Source organism: Oncorhynchus nerka, linkage group LG7 (genome assembly GCF_034236695.1).
Source record: "Oncorhynchus nerka isolate Pitt River linkage group LG7, Oner_Uvic_2.0, whole genome shotgun sequence".
Taxonomy (NCBI): Eukaryota; Metazoa; Chordata; class Actinopteri; order Salmoniformes; family Salmonidae; genus Oncorhynchus; species Oncorhynchus nerka.
Genome location: NC_088402.1, coordinates 69,765,827 through 69,790,241, shown reverse-complemented (window position 1 = coordinate 69,790,241; position 24,415 = coordinate 69,765,827).

Below are 24,415 nucleotides of genomic sequence, written 5' to 3'. Positions count from 1 at the left end.
ACTGACAATCTATGTATAGATGACCAATTGTTGTGAGCCCCTTCTCCCTCCACTGTGAAAACATCCAATGCAGGGTGGAAAGCATGATTCAGGCAAATTGGGCTGTCAATGTAAACAGTGGGTATGTTAAGAAAATACCTCATCTGTTTCCAGATCCTAAGCGTATGACAAATGACTGGATTAGAGTCATAAGTGTCTTTTTTCACATATGATGGACTATTAACAAGTGCAGGGAGTGAGGAACGTTGACAGGAGGCCTGCTCAATCAAAAGCCATGCAGGCATATCCTTCTGTCTCATCACAGGTAAAGTTTCCCTCCAGAAAGACACAATGTTCAGATTAGCAGCCCAATAATACAGTTTGAAGTCAGGAAGGCCAAAGCCCCCCTCTATCTTGTACTTGCATAACTGCTTCTTTGAAATTCTGGCTGCCTTGTTATCCCATAAAAATGGAGTTACTATTGAATCCAGTTTCTTAAAATAGCTTTGTGGTATGAAATTGGGTAGACATTGGAAGAGGTAAAGAAACCTGGGTAGGACAACCATTTTAATAGCGTTTATACGACCAACCAAGGAAATAGGCAGAGTTTTCCAAAAATCTATATTTTGTTTAAGCTGATATATTTTCATGTCCAAATTCGCTTTCAATAGCTGATCAAGGTCTCTTGTCACTACAATGCCGAGGCTTGTGAACTTGTCCCTCACTGTTCTAAATGGGGTAGATTGCAGAAATTGCATATCCACAGGCCGTGATATTGGCATCCACTCACTTTTTTGCCAGTTTATCTTGTAGCCAGAGAAGGAGCCGAATGTGTTTATCAAGTTAAGTAAGGGTGGAATAGAAGTTTTAGGCTTGGACAAAAACAAAAGAACATTGTCTGCATATAGGGACATTTTGTGCTGTGTGTCTTATTTTAACAGAAGCTATATCGGCACATGCCCGAATGCGAGTAGCAAGGGGTTCCATGGCTATAGCGAAGAGAGCAGGTGAAATAGGGCACCCCTGTCGGCACCCCTTGAACAGGCGGAGTGACTGCGACATTTCCTGATTGGTTACCACGGACGCCATTGCGTGTGCATAAATAATTCTTATCTAATTAATAACTTCCTACCAAACCCGAAATGCTCCAGAACCGACATCATATACTTCCACTCATTCCGATCAAACGCCTTCTCTGCATCAAGAACTATTACCACTGCCTCAACTTTATGATCATGATACATTATGTTGAAAAGACGTCTCAAATTGTAGTATATATGTCGGCCCGGGATAAAACCTGTCTTTTCAGGGTGTATGATGTCGGAAATATATTTTTCCAATATCTTTGTCAACACCTTGTTTTCTATGGGGAGTAACGACACAGGGCGATAAGACGACATCTCCATGGAATCTCTATCTTTTTTTCAAGATCAGTGCTATTGTAGCATCATACAGTGTTTGCGGGAGTTTTGCATTTTCTTTGGATTGTTTAAACATTCACAACATAAGTGGAGACTGGCGCAGTCTTCTTATAGAATTCTATTACATATCCATCGGGCCCAGGGGCCTTGCTGTTTGGAAATTGTGCTATCGCTGTGTTAATTTCCTCTAAAGTTATCCTGGCATCAAGTGCAGCAGCTGCCCCCCTGTCTAGTTTAGGAAGTTCACATTCACATAGCGTTCCATAGTTTATGGATCAGTAGCATCGCATTTTGATTGGTATAGCTCTGAGTAAAACTGCGCAAAGCATTTATTAATATCCTGCGGATCTGTTACTATTTTACCCTTCTTGTCTTTTATTTTGTGAATAGCTCTAGATGCCTGTACATGCCTTAGCTGTCTTGCTAATAATTTATGTGGTTTGTCACCCAGTTCAAAATAACTTTATTGCGTTCTAGCAAGTAAAGAGCCCACCCGTTTCGAAAGGATGGTATTGTATTCATATTTTAACTTTGTGATCTTCTCAAGGACTGTATACGAGGAATTCGTCCTAAAAACGTTCTCCTGTTCCCCTAACTCTTTCAATTTCTCTCAGCCTAGTATTGGCACGTTTCTTCCTCTCTGATGTATAAGAAACAATGTAACCTCTAATCACAGCCTTTAGAGATTCCCAAAGGGTGGAGTCGTCAACATCCCCCGTGTCGTTAGTTCCGAGGAAAAAGGCAATCTGCTCCTTCAAATACTGACAAAAAGCCTCATCTTTCAACAGGTATGCGTCTAAGCACCACGGTCGCCGACCTGTTGACATATTGTCGAGTTTCAGCACCACGGACAGAGGAGAGTAGTCCGCAATTAGATTAGGGTGATAGGTAACCGACTCAGCTGCTGAAATTAGTTTGGAGTCCAACAAAAAAATGGTCAATTCTGGAATACGATTTATGAATTGATGAAAAGAAAGAATAATCCCTGTCTGTTGGGTGCGTCAGTCTCCAAATATCGACAATGTTAAGGTTTGTCATCAATGTATTTAGACAGACACTGGCATTTGATTGTTGAAGTGACCTTGATAGCTGTTTATCTAAAAGAGGATCTAACGTACAGTTAAAGTCACCTCCCACAATAACACTTGTATCCAAGATATTTGGTATGGCCTTAACTAGTTGCTCCTACCCTCTACTTTTTTGAAAATTTTGTTAAAAATCGCGCAACATTTCAGCGCCCTGCTACTCATGCCAGGAATATAGTACGTTCATATGGTTAGAATGTGTGTATAGGAAACCCTCGGACGTTTTTAAAACTGGTTAAATCACGACTGTGGCTATTACATAACGTGCGTTACATCGGAAAGCGCAGGAAAACCTGATCACAGAAAATGGAAATAAATATCCTTGCGCCACTTCCAGCAATTGTTAACAGTGAGCAGAATTAGATAAGACCGAGCATTCAACTCCCACAGCATCCCCATGCAGTCGAGTATCTTGTGAATTTAATCCTCTTTGATTCTTGGTTGAACCGAAGAGGGCACGACGTACCTCCGGTCTCCGCCCAGATCATTCCGGAAGAGCTCTCTCCTGAAATTTTTTCCAAGACGACAGCTAATGATATGTACATCGCCTACGTTTGATTTTTATCGCTTATTAACGTTTACTAATACCTAAAGTAGCATTACAAACGTATTTCGAAGTGTTTTGTGAAAGTTTATCGTCTACTTTTTGAATTTTAAAAAATGACGTTACGTTGTGAAATCGCTGTTTTTTTCGTTTATCACACAGTCTACATATAACGATATCTTGGCTTTATATGGCCCGATTTAATCGAAATAAAGACCCAATAGTGTTTATGGGACATCTAGGAGTGCCAACAAAGAAGATGGTGAAAGGTAATGACTGTTTTCTATTTTATTGTGCGGTTTGTGTAACGCCGAAATGCTAATTATTTTGTTTACGTCCCCTGCTGTGCTTTTCTGTTGTAGTGTATTGGTGCATGCTATCAGATAATAGCTTCTCATGCTGTCGCCGAAAAGCATTTTAAAAATCTGACTTGTTGCCTGGATTCACAACGAGTGTAGCTTTAATTTGATACCCTGCATGTGTATTTTAATGAACTTTTGAGTTTTAACTAATACTATTAGCATTTAGCGTAGCGCATTTGCATTTCCAGAGCTCTAGTTGGGACGCAAGCGTCCCAGGTAGAGGTAAGAGGTTAAATACCCTTTGAAAAAAATAATGGATCATCGATGTTGGGTCCATATAAATTGACCAAGGTTATTGGTTTCGAATTCAGTGTACCAGTCACAATAATATACCGACCATTAGGATCTGAAATCGAGGATGAGTAAACAAAAGGAATGTTTTTCCTTATCAGGATTGCTACCCCTCTCGCTTTTGCATCAAAGTTAGACTGGTATATCTGACCGATCCAGCCGACTCGTAGCTTGGCCTGAGCGGAGCGTTTAATATGAGTTTCTTGAAGAAGCACTATGTCAGCACCCAGTGACTTAAGATGAGAAAAAACCTTAGCTCGTTTCACAACATGCCCTAAGCCATTACGGTTCCAGCTGACTATCTTTATTCCACCTGGTCTACTCTGTACTCTGTCACTATGTGGCATTTCTTATTTTAGAGCAAATTGTTGCTGTCATACAAAACCCAGTAGAAAAACACCCGCCGTGCGGGAGCTTGTCATGCCACCTGTATTAATAAACATGAACATAAAACACAGACCCCATCCCCCCTCCCGTCCCTTTATTGAGTGACTTCCCCAAACTAAGCACTCCTTGGCTAACACACAAACCTTAGGGTGTCTAGACATACAGCTTGAACTAACTCGTCTATAGATGCTCTGCATATAAACTAATATTAAATAACACTTAACTCTCAAGTTAGGGGGTGAGTGGCGCTAATACATGATATGCTAAACAATGCTATATTAGCCACAACATCTCACCTATCATATAAGTCCCAATTTCTGATCGAAAAGACATAGGCCGGAAATTCAAACACATTCCTGGCCTGTATTTGGCCATTAAGCCGGCTGACACAGCCGTTCTGTATCCTCAGCCAGGGAGCTTGCTTGTCAAGAACAGTTCGGCCTATTTTGGGTTGTCAAACGTACGTGTTGATCCCTCGACTGTCACCTTAAACCGGGCTGGGAAGAGGAATCCATATCGGATGTTGGCCGCCCTGCATTTGTTGCGTACCTCATCATACTCTTTCCATTGGTTCCTCACCTCCTAGGTAAGATCTGGGTAGAAAGACACCCTGGCTCCGTTGTAGTTAAGGGGGAACTTTTGCCTAGCCACAAGGTTGGCTGATATCTCAAAGAGTATGAGATCCCTGGTCTGGGGATAGTGCAGCCATACAAAGAATGGCCTTGGTGGCCCGCCCTTGGCCGGCTTCGTTGCCTGAGATCTGTGTGCGCGGTGGATCAGGATGGCCGTTTTGAAGTGTTCATTCCCCAGCAATGCCAGTATCAGCTCTGAGACAAATTCAGTGGGTTTCCCTTTCTCAGTGTCCTCCTGGATCCCACATATTCAGATGTTCTGGCGTCTTGAATGCGACTCGAACATTTCCAGTCGGGCTTTCAGGGTTTTGTTGTCATTTTTTAACGTTGCGCACTGTTTCTCTATGTCATTTAACATCATTTACATTTAAGTCATTTAGCAGACGCTCTTATCCAGAGCGACTTACAAATTGGTGCGTTCACCTTAAGACATCCAGTGGAACAGCCACTTTACAATAGTGCATCTAAATCTTTTAAGGGGGGGGGTTGAGAAGGATTACTTTATCCTATCCTAGGTATTCCTGAAAGAGGTGGGGTTTCAGGTGTCTCCGGAAGGTGGTGATTGACTCCGCTGTCCTGGCGTCGTGAGGGAGTTTGTTCCACCATTGGGGGGCCAGAGCAGCGAACAGTTTTGACTGGGCTGCGCGGGAACTGTACTTCCTCAGTGGTAGGGAGGCGAGCAGGCCAGAGGTGGATGAACGCAGTGCCCTTGTTTGGGTGTAGGGCCTGATCAGAGCCTGGAGGTACTGAGGTGCCGTTCCCCTCACAGCTCCGTAGGCAAGCACCATGGTCTTGTAGCGGATGCGAGCTTCAACTGGAAGCCAGTGGGAGAGCGGAGGAGCGGGGTGACGTGAGAGAACTTGGGAAGGTTGAACACCAGACGGGCTGCGGCGTTCTGGATGAGTTGTAGGGGTTTAATGGCACAGGCAGGGAGCCCAGCCAACAGCGAGTTGCAGTAATCCAGACGGGAGATGACAAGTGCCTGGATTAGGACCTGCGCTGCTTCCTGTGTGAGGCAGGGTCGTACTCTGCGGATGTTGTAGAGCATGAACCTACAAGAACGGGCCACCGCCTTGATGTTAGTTGAGAACGACAGGGTGTTGTCCAGGATCACGCCAAGGTTCTTAGCGCTCTGGGAGGAGGACACAATGGAGTTGTCAACCGTGATGGCGAGATCATGGAACGGGCAGTCCTTCCCGGGAGGAAGAGCAGCTCCGTCTTGCCGAGGTTCAGCTTGAGGTGGTGATCCGTCATCCACACTGATATGTCTGCCAGACATGCAGAGATGCGATTCGCCACCTGGTCATCAGAAGGGGGAAAGGAGAATATTAATTGTGTGTCGTCTGCATAGCAATGATAGGAGAGACCATGTGAGGTTATGACAGAGCCAAGTGACTTGGTGTATAGCGAGAATAGGAGAGGGCCTAGAACAGAGCCCTGGGGGACGCCAGTGGTGAGAGCGCGTGGTGAGGAGACAGATTCTCGCCACGCCACCTGGTAGGAGCGACCTGTCAGGTAGGACGCAATCCAAGCGTGGGCCGCGCCGGAGATGCCCAACTCGGAGAGGGTGGAGAGGAGGATCTGATGGTTCACAGTATCGAAGGCAGCCGATAGATGTCCTGTAGCCTGGCCACGTGATCGACTGTCGTCTGCTCAACCTCATGCGCCCTTCCCTTAGTTGCCTTCACAGTTTCGGCCAAAGTCCCAATACTCTTTGAGATATCAGCCAACCTTGTGTCCACCTTCTTGCTTAGTGAGTTTATGGCAGCCAGTATGTCACTTTGAGTGGGATCTGTGGGGAACTCTTTCATCACATTCCCAGTGGGTCAGAAGTTTACATACACTCAGTTAGTATTTGGTAGCATTGCCTTTGAAATTGGTTCGTTGTCTATCTTATTCAAATTATCTTGTTTAGCTCCCCCTTTTTTGGTGCCTTTTCCCTTTGTCATATTTGTTTGAAGTTATAGGTTGTGAGAAGTTAAGATAAATACTAATTTGTTTCGAAATAGAGCAGAGCTCTAGCAAAGCACGTCTACTCCATAGCACGCTCTCTAGCGCCCCCCAGAATGATTTATTTCAACTTTTATTTCTTTCATCACATTCCCAGTGGGTCAGAAGTTTACATACACTCAGTTAGTATTTGGCAGCATTGCCTTTGAAATTGGTTCGTTGTCTATCTCATTCAAATTATCTTGTTTAGCTCCCCCTTTTTTGGTGCCTTTTCCCTTTGTCATATTTGTTTGAAGTTATAGGTTGTGAGAGGTCAAGATAAATACTAATTTGTTTCGAAATAGAGCAGAGCTCTAGCAAAGCACGTCTACTCCATAGCGCCCCCAGAATGATTTATTTCAACTTTTATTTCTTTCATCACATTCCCAGTGGGTCGCTCTCTATTGCCTTTGAAATTGGCGCCCCCAGCTCCCCTTTTTGGTGCCTTTTCCCTTTGTCAATTTGTTTGAAGTTTATTTCAAGATAAATACTTTAGAAAGAGCAGAGCTTCTTTCATCACATTCCCAGTGGGTCAGAAGTTTACATACACTCAGTTAGTATTTGGTAGCATTGCCTTTAAATTGTTTAACTTGGGCCAAACATTTCGAGCAGCCTTCCACAAGCTTCCCACAATAAGTTGGGGGAATTTTGGCCCGTTCCTCCTGACAGAGCTGGTGTTTTCTATAGGATTGAGGTCAGGACTTTGTGATGGCAACTCCAATACCTTGACTTTGTTGTCCTTAAGCCATTTTGCCACAACTTTGGAAGTATGCTTGGGGTCATTGTCCATTTGGAAGACCCATTTGCGACCAAGCTTTAACTTCCCGACTGATGTCTTGAGATGTTGCTTCAATATATCCACATAATTTCCCCACCTCATGATGCCATCTATGTTGTGAAGTGCACCAGTCCCTCCTGCAGCAACGCATCCTCACAACATGATGCTGCCACCTCTGTGCTTCACGGTTGCGATGGTGTTCTTCGGCTTACAAGCCTCCCCCTTTTTCCACCAAACATAACAATGGTCATTATGGCCAAACAGTTATATTATTGTTTCATCAGACCAGAGGACATTTCTCCAAAAAGTGCGATCTTTGTCCCCATGTGCAGTTACAAACTGTAGTCTGGCTTTTTTTAATGGAGGTTTTGGAGCAGTGGCTTCTTCCTTGCTGAGCGGCCTTTCAGGTTATGTCGATATAGGACTCGTTTTACTGTGGATATAGATACTTTTGTACCTGTTTCCTCCAGCATCTTCACAAGGTCCTTTGCTGTTGTTCTGGGATCTATTTTCACTTTTCGCATCAAAGTACGTTCATCTCTAGGAGACAGAACGCGTCTCCTTCCTGAGCAGAATGACGACTGCGTGGTCCCATGGTGTTTATACTTGCGTACTATTGTTTGTACAGATGAACATGGTACCTTCAGGCGTTTGGAAATTGCTCCCAAGGATGAACCAGACTTGTGAAGGTATACAGTTTTTTTTCTGAGGTCTTGGCTGATTTCTTTTGATTTTCCCATGATGTCAAGCAAAGAGGCACTGATTTTGAAGGTAGGCCTTGAAATACATCCACAGGTACACCTCCAATTGACTCAAATTATACCAATTAGCCTATCAGAAGCATCTAAAGCCATGACATAACTTTCTGGAATTTTCCATGCTGTTTAAAGGCACAGTCAACTTAGTGTATGTAAACCTCTGACCCACTGGAATTGTGATACAGTGAATTATAAGTGAAATAATCTGTCTGTTAACAATTGTTGGAAAAATTACTTGTGTCATGCACAAAGTAGATGTCCTAACAGACTTGCCAAAACTGTAGTTTGTGAAGAAGTTACAGGTCTGTGAGAGCCAGAAATCTTGATTGTTTGTAGGTGACCAAATACTTATTTTCCACCATAATTTTGTCTGTCATAGTTGAAGTGTACCTATGATGAAAATTACACTTAAAAAGATGAGAGAACTTGCACAATTGGTGGCTGACTAAATACTTTTTTGCCCCACTGTATGCTGAGAACTTGTTGGCTGCTTTTCCTTCCCTCCGCGGTCCAGTTTATCCCAAACCATCTCAATTGGGTTGAGGTCGGGTGATTGTGGAGGCCAGGTCACCTGATGCAGCACTCCATCATTCTCCTTGGTCAAATAGCTCTTACACAGCCTGGAGGTGTTTTGGGTCACTGTTGAAAAACAAATTATAGTCCCACTAACCACAAACCAGATGGGATATCGCCGCAGAATGCTTTGGTAGACATGCTGGTTAAGTGTGCCTTCAATTGTAAATAAATCACTGACTGTGTCACCAGCAAAGTACCCCCACACCATCATACCTCTTCCTCCATGCTTGACGGTGGGAACCACAAATGAAGAGATCATCCGTTCACTTACTCTGCATCTCACAAAGCCATGGCGGTTGGAACCAAAAATCTCAAATTTGGACTCATCAGACAAAAGGACAGATATCCACCGGTCTAATGTCCATTGCTCATGTTTCTTGGCCAAGCAAGTCTCTTCTTCTTATTGGTGTCCTTTAGTAGTGGTTTCTTTGCAGTAATTCAACCATGAATGCCTGATTCACGCAGTCTCCTCTGAACAGTTGATATTGAGACATGTCTGTTACTTGAAATCTGTGAAGCATTTATATCCTCTGCAGCAGAGGTAACTCTGGGTCTTCCCTTCCTGTGGCGGTCCTCATGAGAGCCAGTTTCATCATTGCGCTTGATGGTTTTTGCGACTGCACTTGAAGAAACGTTCAAAGTTCTTGAAATTTTCTGGATTTACTGACCTTCATGTCTTAAATGATGGACTGTCATTTCTCTTTGCTTATTTGAGCTGTTCTTGCCACAGTATGGACTTGGTCTTTTACCAAACAGGGCTATCTTCTGTATAACCTGTATAATCTCTCAACGTGATCAAGACAAATGAGATGATTGTGGACTACAGAAAAGAGGACCGAGCATGCCCCCATTCTCATCGACGGGGCTGCAGTGGCACAGGTTGAGAGCTTCAAGTTCGTTGGTGTCCACATCACCAACAAACTAACATGGTCCAAGCACACCAAGACAGTCGTGAAGAGGGCATGACATAACCTATTCCCCCTCAGGAGACTGAAAAGATTTGGCATGGGTCCTCAGATCCTCAAAAGGTTCTACAGCTGCACCATCGAGAGCATCCTGACTGGTTGCATCACTGCCTGGTATGGCAGCTGCTCGGCCTCCGACCACAAGGCACTACAGAGGGCAGTGCGAACGGCCCAGTACATCACTGAGTCCAAGCTTCCTACCATCCAGGACCTCTATACCAGGCGGTGTCAGAGGAAGGCCCTAAAAATTATGAAAGACTCAAGCCACCCTAGTCATAGTCTGTTCTTTCTGCTACCGCATGGCAAGCAGTACCGGAGTGCCAAGTCTAGGTCCAATAGGCTTCTAAATAGCTTCTACCCCCAAGCCATAAGCCTCCTGAACATCTAGTCAAATGGCTACCCAGACTATTTGCATCCCTCCCCCTCTTTGCACCACTGCTACTCTCTGTTGTCATCTATGCATAGTCACTTTAATAACTCTACCTACATGTACATACTACCTCAACTAACCGGTGCCCCCGCACATTGACTCTGTCTCGGTACCCCCTTGTATATAGTCTCGCTATTGTTATTTCACTTTTTATTTCACTACTTTTATCTCTAATTCTTATCCATATTTTTTTTTAACTGCATTGTTGGTTAGGGGCTCTAAGTAAGCATTTCACTGTAAGGTCTACACCTGTTGTATTCGGAGCATGTGACTAATACGATTTGAATGAGTAGCTGTGTCCAAACTCTCGACTGGTACTGTATGTATATGTGTATAATTTATTTATCTCAGAAAAATTGGGGGGCCAAGTAAAACCAGTTGGGGAACCCTGTAGTACAATATTATTCAGAGACCAGACATAACACCAACGCTTTACTTTACATGACACCTGCCGTCAATAAACTGCTTGTTTCATGTACTTAACAGTAAAACAGCAAAAGTTTGTCTAGCAAAGTGACTCAGTTTCTACTGTGGTCAGAGAGTATCATTAAGTGTCACTTTCTCCTCCGTGACTGTCCTCCAGTGTCGATGACATTGGCATTGCCCAGCCAGAGGTCCTTGTCAGCTGTGATCCCTCCCCCACTCTGATGTCCTGTGGGAATATAATGACCATATGTTATGGGAACAGAGAAAGCTCACTATTAGCATACTAAACATTAAGTACATAAATAATGTAGAGATTACACTTCATCTTTCAAGGCTACATCAGTCATAAGGAGAGATCAGCACTTTTTGGTGCCAGTGTGCCTTTGTCCTGTGAAAGCTTTGATCATGGATCAGGGTATGTAAATTCTGACCACATGTTGAGTGCCAGGCTCAATAAGTGGAACAAAGTGGCCAGGCACAATCAATAGTGGTGTCCAAGTCCAATGGATAAAACTCCAGGAAAAGAGTTACAGTACATCGATCTCCGCTCACCTTTTGTCACCTCCCTTTATTGAGGCTTGAAACTTTGTACAACAATGTGATATAATAAACTGAGTAGCAGAAGGACAAGAGGACTTTCAAGGAGCAGAGAGAGGCTCAAGTCAATACAGAACAAGAGCAGCATAAACTTGGCCGGGAATAACTTAGTGAGTAGGCATAGCAAGAGAGACTGCACAGGCCTGATTCTCCATCCTCCACTTACATTTTAGCAAACACTCTTATACAGAGCGATTAGGGTTAATTGCTTTTCTCAAGGGCACATCGACAGATTTTTCACCTAGTCGGGTCAGAGATTTGAACCAGCAACCTTCTGGTTAATGGCCCAACGTTCTTAACCGCCAAGGCTACCTGTCGCCCATCATCATCATGACTCCCCCCACAGAGCCTTCCTCTGTGGTCTGGCATGCTATGCAGTCTGCACTCCTCCTCCTGCTCCATCCCTGTCCCATCCACTGTATCCTCCTCCTTCACCTTATTCCCCTGTGGAGCTCCAGCTGGTAACAGATGAGCCTCTCCTGACCTGTCTGCCTCCCAGGACCTGAGCACCTGACCCTTGCCCCGTCACTGTCAAGCCTGGCCCCTGGAGAGGAGACTCTGTCCAAATCGACTAACTGAACCATACATCCTCATCTCACCCTGGGTAACATGCATCAGTAGTAAGGGGAACAAGGAAGGATTCAGCAGAAATAAGGACATGTTAGTCTTCAATTTGATCAAAGTTAAATGTGATCAAAAGATGAATGTAGACAGGGGGGGGGGAGTGAGAGCGAAAGAGAGGGTTGAGAGAACAGACTGGTAATGGTAATAGAGAAAGAGAAGTAGACAGGAATAAACAGACAAGGAGAGGCATAGACGAAAGGAAGAATGTGAGAAAAGGTCACTTTGAAAGAGAAAACAAAAGAGACAGAAAATGTACTGAGAAGAGACCGTTGAAAATGTACTGAGAAGAGACCGTTGAAAATGTACTGAGAAGCAGTGGTTTGAACCCAAATTATTTCCCAATTGTTTCGTTGTAAACAGAATCACTATTTTGGGGGGTTTCGTTCCACTGTTCCAACCAACAAAATAACGTTCTGAAAAAAGTAAAAGTTTATTTAATTCCTTTTTTAACCTGTGATATCAACCGTTTAAAAAACAACAACATTTAGCTCACTAAATTACTTCCCCAATCAGTGCGCATAGAGCAGGCAAGCTAGTTGCTTACATGCGTGATGGACAGACAAGTGGTAACTATGGCGCAAAACGAGATTTACATTTTGCAGGTGTGGAGAGCGCGAGAGAGGATTGAGGAGGCTTGAAGCGCTGGGCATTTTATGCCATGTATTATATGAATTAGGTCCACAGAATTATACATAGGAGGAGCAGCTTCTATGGAGGAATTTGAAAGCCCGTTGAGCTAGCTAGCTAACAAGCTTGTGTGTGCAGAGTGGCATCGGAATTAAAAACACTTACCTTTATGTAGTTAATAAATCCAACGTGAAGCGTGATAGGGGGGGGCAGGTAGCCTAAACACTTACAGGAACAAGATTTTCAATTTGACAGAGTGAGGGCTTTGCATAGGCGCTTTGTTGCGTTGTTGTGGGACTAGAAAAAAATGCCTGGAACGTAAAATAACGTTATTAACCGATTCCCATGCCTTTAAAATAGCAGTTGTGCTAGGTTCCATTTCTGTTCCCTGAAAACCTGAAAATAACATTTATGTTCAGTTCCCTGAACCAGTTCCTACTCCTGCTGAGAAGAAAGAGAGACAGTATGAAATGTACTGAGAGAGAGACAGAGGGCAAATCGAGAAGGAAAGAGACAGAGACAGGATGAACAGCATAAAGGATGCAGGATGAATGAATGGGTGAGCAGTGAGTGATAAGCCGAGGGCCCTGTCCACAGTCCTGTCAACTGGTGATGTATAGACATCTTATCTCAGAGGACCAAACACATGATCAAAAACACGAAGACAATGGGTCAATACGTCTCATGGCCTGGACATGAATAGCAAATAAGGGGTTGTCAGTGACAGTGTCTGCCTTTCCTTAGCCATGGTTTGTGATGCTTGCCTTGTGGTGGAAGTTTTGCTCTCGCTCCAGTGACTATGATGCATGTTATATCTATGAAAGCATGACACCATTGAGAAAAAACTGGAATGAAATGTCTTGAGGTCAACTGTGATGGAATGGTTTAACGTTCAATATAGCCCAGGCTGTCACTGCTTTTTAGACTTAGTGACAGTGTTCATGTACTAATTCACGCTGCGTCATATTAATTGCTGGGTGATCCTCTATAGTGAAATGTTTTGTCACCGCCTTTGGCAGTATTGTTGTAGCAATACAGGCCAAAACATTCATATTGGCTTACAATAGACACTGCTGCTGCACCGAGGTGGCATTGCAAACGCAGTGGAGCCTCATCCGATTGTCATGGAGACAAGGGCTGATTGAAGCTAGGCCATGGATGAGGACATAGGCAGAAGGAGAGAGAGGGATGATGGAGAAAGAGACTTGTGCTCTAGCCTCGAAGAGAGACAGAGATGCATCACACTGCATACAGAGAGAACACACCACACTTCTCTCACCCACCAACTTTACTCAGCTGATCATTCCAGACATCCATTCATTTAAAAGTGCAGAATAGATTTCCTTTCATCAGATGAGCTAGTGTGCTGCAAATACCTCTAGGAATGTGAAAGTAAAGGGTGAACAGACAGGAGTGTTTGAAAGGCAATTAGATGGCAGACCAGCAGCACCTTGTCATCATGTCTGAGACCAAGGTGTCAATGAAGAGCATGATCAAAGATGAGCCAGCTGTCTTAATCATGTAGGAGCTTTCTGCAACAAAACGGGAGGAAGGTAACATATAACACAGCAAGAAATGGGCAGAAATCTAAGAATGATTGTGGCAGAACTACACACGCACACTAACAAATTACTCAGTCACCATCGGCAGTTTGACCTCAGATTTGGGCCCTTGCGTGCTTTGTGTTCTGAGAATTGTGTGCACCTCCCTCCATCCCCTCCCTCTTTCCTTACAAATGCAGAAGTTATATTGTGCATTACAGTAAAGATCACTGGCAAACTCCCCAGGGGCTTGATCCATAGCCGACAAACGTAGCATGGCACTGAAGTCTAAAAGGCTCCACAATGGTTCACAAAGACAAACGTTGTGTTACAAATTCCACCCTATTCCCTTTATAATGCACTACTTCTGACCAGGGCTCGTATGGAATAGACTAACGAAAGAAGATACCTACCAGTCCACAGAACAGGAGGTACCAGATGCTGGCCTCACTTCCAATCATACACAATAATTGCTGGTAGACAGATACAAGTACAAAGGGATCCCCATTAGGTACATGGTGCCACACGTACAGTAGTGTTAACTAATGCCGCAAAGCTTAATGACCTTCTTTAAACATGTTGACTGAATCACTTCACCACCAGATGGAGGAAGGAAAGGATTTTACACTCTCTCCACTATCAATGCACACACACACACTGGCTCTGACACGCATCAGATGTGGCAGGGCTTGCAAACTATCACGGATTACAAAGGGAAACCCAGCCACGAGCTGTCCATTGACACAAGCCTACCAGACGATCTAAATGTCTTCTAATTCTAGCTTTGAGGCAAGCAACACTGAACCGTGCGTGAGAGCACCAGCTGATCTGGACGACTGTGTCACACTCTCCGTATCCGATATGAGAAAAACCTTTAAACAGGTTAACATTCCCAAGGCCCCAGTTGTAACCAGACGGATTACCAGTCCATGTACTCAGAGAATGCACTGACCAGCTGGCAAGTGTGTTCACTGACATTTTCCACCTCTCCCTGACCCAGTCTGTAATACCTATATATTTCAAGCATACCACCATAGTCCCTGTGCCCAAGAACATCAAAGTAACCTGACTAAATGACTATTGCCTTGTAGCACTCACATCTGTAGCCATGTAATGCTTTGAAAGGCTGGTCAAGGCTCACAACACCTGGGGCCGTTCCCAGGTGGTGAGGGTAGACAACAATACATCTGCCACGCTGACCCTCAACACAGGGGCCCCTCAGGGGTGTGCTTAGTCCACTCCTATACCCCTTGTTCATCCAAGACTGCATGGACGCGCACGACTCCAACACAATCATTACATTTGCAGACATGATGGTGGTAAGCTGTACCAACAACGATGAGAAAGCCTTTAGGGAGGTCAGTGTGTTGCCATGACAATAATCTCTCCCTCAAAGGAGCTGATCGTGGACAACAGGAAACAGAATGTTTAGCTTGCCCCATTCAAATCTACGGGGCTGTAGAGTAGCGTGTCGAGAGCTTCAAGTTCCTCACAGTCCACATCACTAAGGATCTATCATGGTCCAAACATACCAACACAGTTGTGAAGAGGGCACGACAACACCTCTTCCCCCTCAGGGTGTTCGACAGCTTCACCATATGACCCAGTACATACTGGGCCCAAGCTCCTTTCCATCTAGGTCCTCTATACCAGGCGGTGTCAGAGGAAGCCCCCCCCCCAAAAAAACTGTCAAAGACTCCAGCCACCGAAGCCACAGACTGTTCTCTCTGCTACCGCATGGCAAGCAGTATCAATACACCAAGACTGGAATTAACAGGACCCTGAACAGCTTCTACCCCCAAGCCATAAGACTTCTAAACAAGACTGCTAAATAGCTAATCAAATGAGACTCATTTCAGAAAACTAGGAGTATATCACGGGTCATTACCTCACAGGAGAGCCATTTGAATGTAAACATATTTTTTAAATCAAATTTTGTTTTAGGGCAGAAATGCTTTCTCCAACATATGAACTTTCATGTGCCTTAATAACAAACTTGTTTTCCATCTGTAAATATGAATACAATTGTTAAATTACGAGCCTAGTTGGTTTAGCCACAGAAAAATACATTGGTCTGCCATATAGCTCTGGCTATCTACTACGATTTCAGAGCATGGGTAAGATATCGTAGCTAGATAAATTCAGGTATTACAGTTTTCTAATTTTGAAAGTCATTTTCATTTCAAGTTATGGTGTACTGTTAGATAGCTAACGTTAAGTATATTATCTTATCATTTGTATCGCAGCCATTTGCTCTGCTAGTTATAGCCTAATGTTAGCTAGCTAACATTGAACCTGGTTGGTTAGCTACCTGCAGATTCATTCAGGGTAGTAACATCATGAGTTGGGATTATGTTCATTGTTTAGCTAGCCAGCTACATGTCTTAACAAAAGACTCCACTATGCAAGTAACCATTTCGGGTGCGTTCATAAATTCAGTCTGGCCATCTACTCCGATTTCAGAGCACTCTCGTCAGTGTGCCAGAGCGCAGAATAACTGATGAATTTACGAATGCTCAACACCCGTTGAATATGGCCGGTGTCAGTAAATGCCTGCAAAAAAAGCATAATTAAATTGTTGCCAGCAGCACAGTTAGTCACCAACGCTCTGGATAACATGAAAACAGCCTAACCAGTTCTGCTAGGGTGAGTAAAATAGTCCGAGTTTGGGTGGGGGTTAAAGCTTAAAAGGGTGTGAACAATGCTGAATGGTGTAGACAAAGAGCTCTCCAGTAGGTACCAAAATATTCAAAGGCCATTTTCTCAAAAGTGAGGTTACAAGTTTGTCACAAACTCGAAGTTCCTAAAACAAAAAGGGAGACAACATGGAGATAAGGAATAACAAAATGTATTTATTAACTGAAGTAAACTAAATACAATTAACAATGGTGTGTGTAGTCAGCAGTGTAAGTGAGTGTTTGCGTGCATAAATGTGAGAATGAGGGGTGTTGAAAGGTGCCAAAGCAAACAAACAGCCACAAAAATGCCACAACCAAAATCTATAAGTGTGTCTGCATGGAGAGAGTCTCCTCAATGAATGGGGAAGAGGTGAATATATCCCGGGACACACCCGGGCCCTGGTGTGCCCCATGTCGCTGACGACCCTCCCAGTTCCGCCCGCCGACATCCTATTAAGGCAAACTAGATCAAAAAGAAATACGGCAGACAGAGTGGGAGTGTCGTCACCCACCCCCCAATAAAACCGTGCACCAACACCATACCAGTCACACAAACAAAATACTGCCATGGATCCTAGTAATTGACCCAGCCTGTGTAACAAATTGCCCCAGCCTGCATCCCAAATTCATAAGGGGGTACGTGTTCACACTTCCACCTTCCCCACCCAACCTCGTCCTCCCCAGACCTCAGCAACCTTTGCGCACAGGAAGTAACCTTTCAGAGGAAAGAAAAAAATGAGACCAGAAGAGAACAGGCAGGAGCGACAGAACAGTACAATACCAAACAAAATAAACAAATGGTCAGTCACGTAGATATTAAGGAACAGGGCCCACGAGCGAGCGCGTCAGCAACAAGCTCCAACGTAAAGAACATCTCAGGGTCCTTCTCACTACATTTTGACAACATAGGTAAGTTTCCAACAATATCAAATGAGTCCGGGGCACGACAGAGAGGAGCTACCCCTAGGTAACTCTGGGTCACCTTCCCAGGACAAACTCCCCTGAGAGCTTTCCTTCCCTAACCAACTGCAACCTCTTGTTGCAACTTGATTTTTGCATGCTCCAAATCCTGTTTAAATGCCAATTAATTGTCTTACTTTACACAATCATGCTCTAGTTGTAACAGAAGCAGTTCTATGTCTTTCAAAAGACAGACCACTAGGTCTAAAAGATGTGGTGGCCATTGTAATGAAACAGGGAGATGGCGAGTCCTCAGAAGAGGCTGCCCCAGTAGTAACTTCAAGAATACCACTCTCCATGAGATAAGCTTTCAAGATCAACCTAAAATAAGTTGATGTTTATCACTAATTTCAATCTTGTAGTGTTCAGCGATCTTCAACAGCTGTTCTTTAGTACATAATTCTAACAGTTCCTCTGATGGAAAGCAAATTAACTAGTCTACATCAGACACCATAGTCACAAGTAAATACAACAACAAAAAAATCTCGCTCTTCCCCTCTGCTGAGCACACCATACCGGACCACAACAAAAGAAATGTCAATCACACTGGGCACCACAGAAGAGAGATGAGATATATGGAGCTTCGCCAAAACCTACAATACCTCAACCCTAGTCTTCGTGCGGATTTGCGGTGGGTAATTACGCACTATAGCCCGCTGGTAAGGAAATAAACCACCCAGCACAGTGGCAGATTCCCCCAAGCCACGGATGTGCCCCCGAGACAACTGCTCAGTCCAGACACCACACAAAAACAAACAAAACAACCATGCCCAATGTATTCCAAAGTGAAGCACATCGCTAAGCCCAACAGGAGGAAAAGAAAGGCTCTGGGTCGTAAGTGTCACTACCTTACCCAAATCTCCCACTGAGGTGCACAGACGATTGTACTCACCTCCTCGGACCGATGTCCCAACAGCGAGTAGAGCAAGAGTCTCCAGCCTGGGCAGGGGCCTGGAAACAAACCAATGTGCTCTCTCCAATGCAGCACACAACCAACTATCCACCGCAGTGGCAAATTTACCAAACAAGCAAAGGTAACCAATACTGGGTCCCAAACATTATAACTCAAAAAAAGCTGTAACAAAAGATGCAAACAAAGCACCTACAGAGTTTAACATTAACTCCACGTTTACTCCCAAACACAATACCGTCAAGATCCTGGACGAGCCCCCACTTGTCACGAACCGGCTCGAAGTTCGTAACAAAAAGGGAGACAACGTGGATATAAGGAATAACAAATATATTTATTAGCTGAAGTAAACTAAACACAATTAACAATGTTGTGTGTAGTCAGCAGTGTAAGTGAGTGTTTGCGTGCATAAATGTGAGAATGAGGGGTGTTGAAAGGTGCCAAAGCAAACAAACAGCCACAAAAATGCCACAACCAAAATCTATAAGTGTGTCTGCATGGAGAGTCTCCTCAATGAATGGGGAAGAGGTGTATTTATCCCCGGACAAACCCGGGCCCTGGTGTGTCCCACGTCTCTGATGACACTCCCAGCTCCGCCCGCCGACATACTAATAAGGAAAACAAGCGCAAATAGAAAGAATACGGCAGACAGAGTGGGAGGTTCGTCACATGATCAACTTTCAAAGCAGAATTACTTTCCAATTGTTCCTCAAATATAGTGTATGATATACCATGTTGTAGCTCTGTGTGTCTGCTTTTATCCAAAGTAAAAAACACCATTTCAAATTTTGCTACATTAGACCAAATCAAGAAGGTTGGTAACAAAAGGACTACCTGCATTGACTCTTTCTTGCAATAACTATTTTGCACTGACTCTATACACACACATACTTACACCAACACACACACACGCTGCTGTTAGTCACTTTACCCCTACATATACAGTACATAGCTGCCTCAATTACCTCGCACCCCTGCACATTGACTCGGTACTGTTACTCCCTGTATATAGCAGTGGAGGCTCCTCAGAGGAAGGGGAGGACCATCCTCCACAGTGAATTTCAAACAAATAAAAATGGTAAAACATTGAAAAAATATACCAAATATATTCACGTCACCAAATAATTGATTAAAACACACTGTTTTGCAATGAAGGTCTGCAGTAGCCTCAACAGCACTCTGTAAGGGTAGCACCATGGTGTAGCCGGAGGACAGCTAGCTTCCGTCCTCCTCTTGGTACATTGACTTCAATACAAAACCTATGTTGACTAGCACGTTACTTTAGCTAATATGGAGACAACGATGTAGGCTGTGTGTAGCGGATATGACATGGTTTGGCTTGGAAAGTTTTTTTTCGCCTGGTCACATACAGCTGATGTGTTGTTCATTGAAGTCCACAAACAAAGGGAAAAGCTGAGAGGCGGAGAGTGCATAGAGGATAGAATGAATACAACATGGCTGCTATAAACAGGGGTGTTTTCATTCCACCGATTCTGTTGAAAATGTTTCTTAAACTGAAGCAAACAAAACAGATAAAAAATACCTACATTTGTCCAATAGAAACTCTTGTTTGCAATTGTTGGACTAATGATTACATCTGTAACGATTGTCTTTGGGAGAAGTAGAAGAGGACCAAAGTGCAGCGTGGTACGCATTCATAATACTTTTAATAAAGATGAATACTGAACAAAAACAACAAACCGACAAACGAACAGTTCTGCAAGGTGCAACAAAAGCACTAAACAGAAAATAACTACCCACCCCCAGGCGGCAGAAGAACCTGGAGGGAGGAGATGGAGAGACAGCCTGGTCCTCGGAGGAGGCACAGGATAGACCGGGCCGTGGAGGTGCGGCCGTGGAGGTGGTACTCGAACTAAGGGCCTGCACAACCCGTCCTGGCTGGATGGTGATTTTAACCCGGCACGTGCGGGGCGCAGGCCGCACTGGGCTGTGCAGACACACGGGAGACAGTGTGCAGAGCCGACGCAGGATATCCTGGCCCGAGGAGACGCACTGGCTGTCTGGAGAGCAGGGCTGGCACCATCCGCCCTGGCTGGATCCTCACCCTAGCCCGGCAGATGCGGGGAGCTGGGATGTAGCGCACCGGGCTAAGAACGCGTACTGGGGACACCGTGCGCTCCACCGCATAACACGGTGCCTGACCAGTACGACGCCCGCCACGGTAAGCACGGGGAGTTGGCTCAGGTCTCCAACCTGACTCTGCCACACTCCCCGTGTGCCCCCCCAAAATGTTTTTTGGGGCTGCCTCTTGGGCTCCCTTGCCAGCCGTGTTTGTGACGCCAACTCCATTCTCCGGTACCCCTCCTCACACTGTTCTAGAGAATCCCAGGTGGGCTCCGGCACTCTCCCTGGGTCAACTGACCACCTCTCTATCTCCTCCCAGGTTGTCTCATACTCCAGATAGCGCTGCTCACCTGTCCAGGAGTCCCTTTCACCACGCTGCTTGGTCCTTTGGTGGTGGGTAGTTCTTTAAAGATTGTCGTCGGGAGGAGAAGGAGAAGAGGACCAAAGTGCAGCGTGGTACGTATTCATAATATTTTTAATAAAGATGAATACTGAACAAAAACGACAAACAAACAGTTCTGCAAGGTGCAACAAAAACACTAAACAGAAAATAACTACCCACCCCCATAGTGGGAAAACAGGCTGCCTGAGTATGGTTCTCAATCAGAGACAACGATTGCCAGCTGCCTCTGATTGGGAATCATACCAGGCCAAACACATAGAATGCCCACCCCAACTCACGCCCTGACCAAACTAAAACAGAGACATAAAAAAGGAACTAAGGTCAGGACGTGACAACATCCTAGATAAGCTAGATGAAGGCAAGAGTGTGCAAGGCGGTATTGAATGTGTCAAATATTTCTCTCAACCTGTGTGCACCTACGTTGTAAACGTTCATTCATAGGCTAGGTTGTAGCAGCCTCATGATGGGTATAGGGCAAACTATGATGTTACATTGACGTGGGTGAACGGAATATGAATTACAGTCATCCAACATGCTGTAATAGAAATTAGGTCATGCTCATGATTTTATTTCTTAAAATAAACGGCACTGACCTCCACTAGTATATAGGAATGCTATTTTCTACTCCCCATATATAGCCATGTTGTTTTTACTCTTTATTTTTATTCGTTATTCACTGTGTCACTATTTCAATTATTATATATTTTTTGTAATCTTATCTATAACTCTGCATTGTCGGAAAATGACCTGTAATTAAGCACTTCATTGTTAGTCTACACCTGTTGTCTATGAAGCGTGTGACGAATACAATTTGATTTGAGTTGACACACGCACGGACAAGCACACATGCATGGAAGCATGCGAGTATAAAAGACCCCACACACATGCACACACAAACACACACACACACACACACATACAGACACAGACACACACACACACACACACACACACATGCACACACAAACACACACACACACATACATACACAGACACACACACACACAAACACACACACACACATACATACACAGACACACACACACACACACACACACACACACACATGCACACACAAACACACACACACACATACATACACAGACACACACAAACACACACACACACATACATACACAGACACAGACACACACACACATACATACACAGACACACACACACACAAACACACACACACACACACACACACATACATACACAGACACAGACACACACACACATGCACACACAAACACACACACACACATACATACACAGACACACACACACACAAACACACACACACACATGCACACACAAACACACACACACACACATACACACACAGACACAGACACACACACACACATGCACACACAAACACACACACACACATACATACATACACAGACACACACACACACACAAACACATGCTCATACAGTATCCTTGGGAAATGACAAACAGGGGATCTGCGCTCCAGCCATCTGGGGACAATGCGGCAGCAGCTACAGCAGATCCATTACAGTAACAGGGTCTGGCATGACAGGCAGGTTCAGCTGAAGGAGAGGACAGGCATTGACACCCATACTAATGAGACTACACATTAGGCAGTCAGTAACCGACCACGTACTGTAGCATGCAGGGTGCGATGACAGCAGAGACAATCACATCTCTACGAGAAAGAAAGCTATTATCTCACAATGGAATCCCCCTCGCATACCCATTCAATAAAAGCTATTTGCTCTGGTACCTCTATCAGTTCCTTGAACCACTGTACTGACACATTTCCATAGATCTACTACTGTGCTCCGAGCTTTTGTAAAAGCACGCCCCTAAACCTCATTGATGTTCACACTGATCCAGAGATCCACAGTGGATGTGTTCGATAGTGGATCCTCATAGAGCTTACGCCAGAACCTTAATGACAATATCCTGAGTGACTGGGACTGACATAACTGAATATGTCTTCATTTGGGCAGTTGAGTAATTATCAGATTGTGTGTGTGTGTGAGTGTGTGTGTGCGCGCATGTGCATGAGTGAGAAATGCAAATAGTTGAGTCAGTCAGCAACCTTCGAGAGCCCTTGAAAACCTCCAGATGAAATTCATTGCATCCCCCAACGGTTTAATAAGGCGCAGCATTGCCTTATGATGACAGACAGATGCTTTCCATGCAGGGAGGCAGCCACTGATCGCCTTGGTTCAATTATTAATGTCAACTCCCGATTCCAGTCTGTGCCTTCCCCAGGTAAAAAAAAAACATTTGAAGACCTATGCATCAGAGTCTGAGATGATTTTTATACATTTTATCACATAGCAGAAAGCCACATTGTACAATAGCTCCAGCCACAACAGGACATCCAGTTGGGGACACTTGTATGGGGTGGGTGTGTAGACGGTGCACCTTCGCACTGCCTGTGCTAACCCAAACTATCAATCTACCCCCCGGTCTCCAGTGGAGCGAGAGCCCCATTGTGCTGCCCCATTACCTGCCTGTCTTAAGGAGGGAGCAGCTGTGAATTATGCAACAGCTGTGTTTCTGTTTACAATAAAAGTGTAGTGCTTCGGTAAGCAAACAAGGACATCTAACCCCGGAGGACGGCTGGGTCTGGACTGTCTTTTCCTGCCGTAGGTAGGGATGTCAAACAGACAAAACTCACACTGACCTCAGGCTAAAGTCACAACACAAGAGGTCTGATGAGGACACATGAGGACGAGACAAGATGTTGCAAGACAGCTCAATTCGCGTGTGTGTGTGTGTGTGTGTGTGTGTGTGTGTGTGTGTGTGGTTGCTAATATTGCCGCAGTATAGAACTAGGATAGATGAGTTAGTGTATTACATCATGCTCTTCACTATAAATCCCACAGGGTACAGTCACCTCATACTAATGAATGGGGAATAGCATAATTTCTTATATTCATTTGTGGTTTTCACCTGTAAGTTATGTATTCTACAGCTTTTTCCATCCTATCTCCATACAATCTCTGTCTATGCAGTGGTGCTAAATGATAATGACTGAGCAATCCTATGAGTTGTTCAGATGAGTTGTTCAGTTGCTTGTGCGTGATTAAGTATGCCTTCTATGACTTTGCGTGATTCTTTGTGTTTCAATACTGTGTGTGTGTGTTTGCTTGTAAATTTACAATAAAGGTACAATGAATGTACAGTAGCGTATCATAAAAGTAGGGGAAACAATTATAAGCACTACTGCCATCATTAACATTATGAGTGTGAAGATAGGACCATATTTTAATGGAAATACCTCTGAATGCTTAGACTAGATAAAAGAAGGCTGGCTGTGAGCTATGCTAGGGCTGTGATTGTATATATCGGCTTAATTTGATGACCATTTCAACCTCAGGGA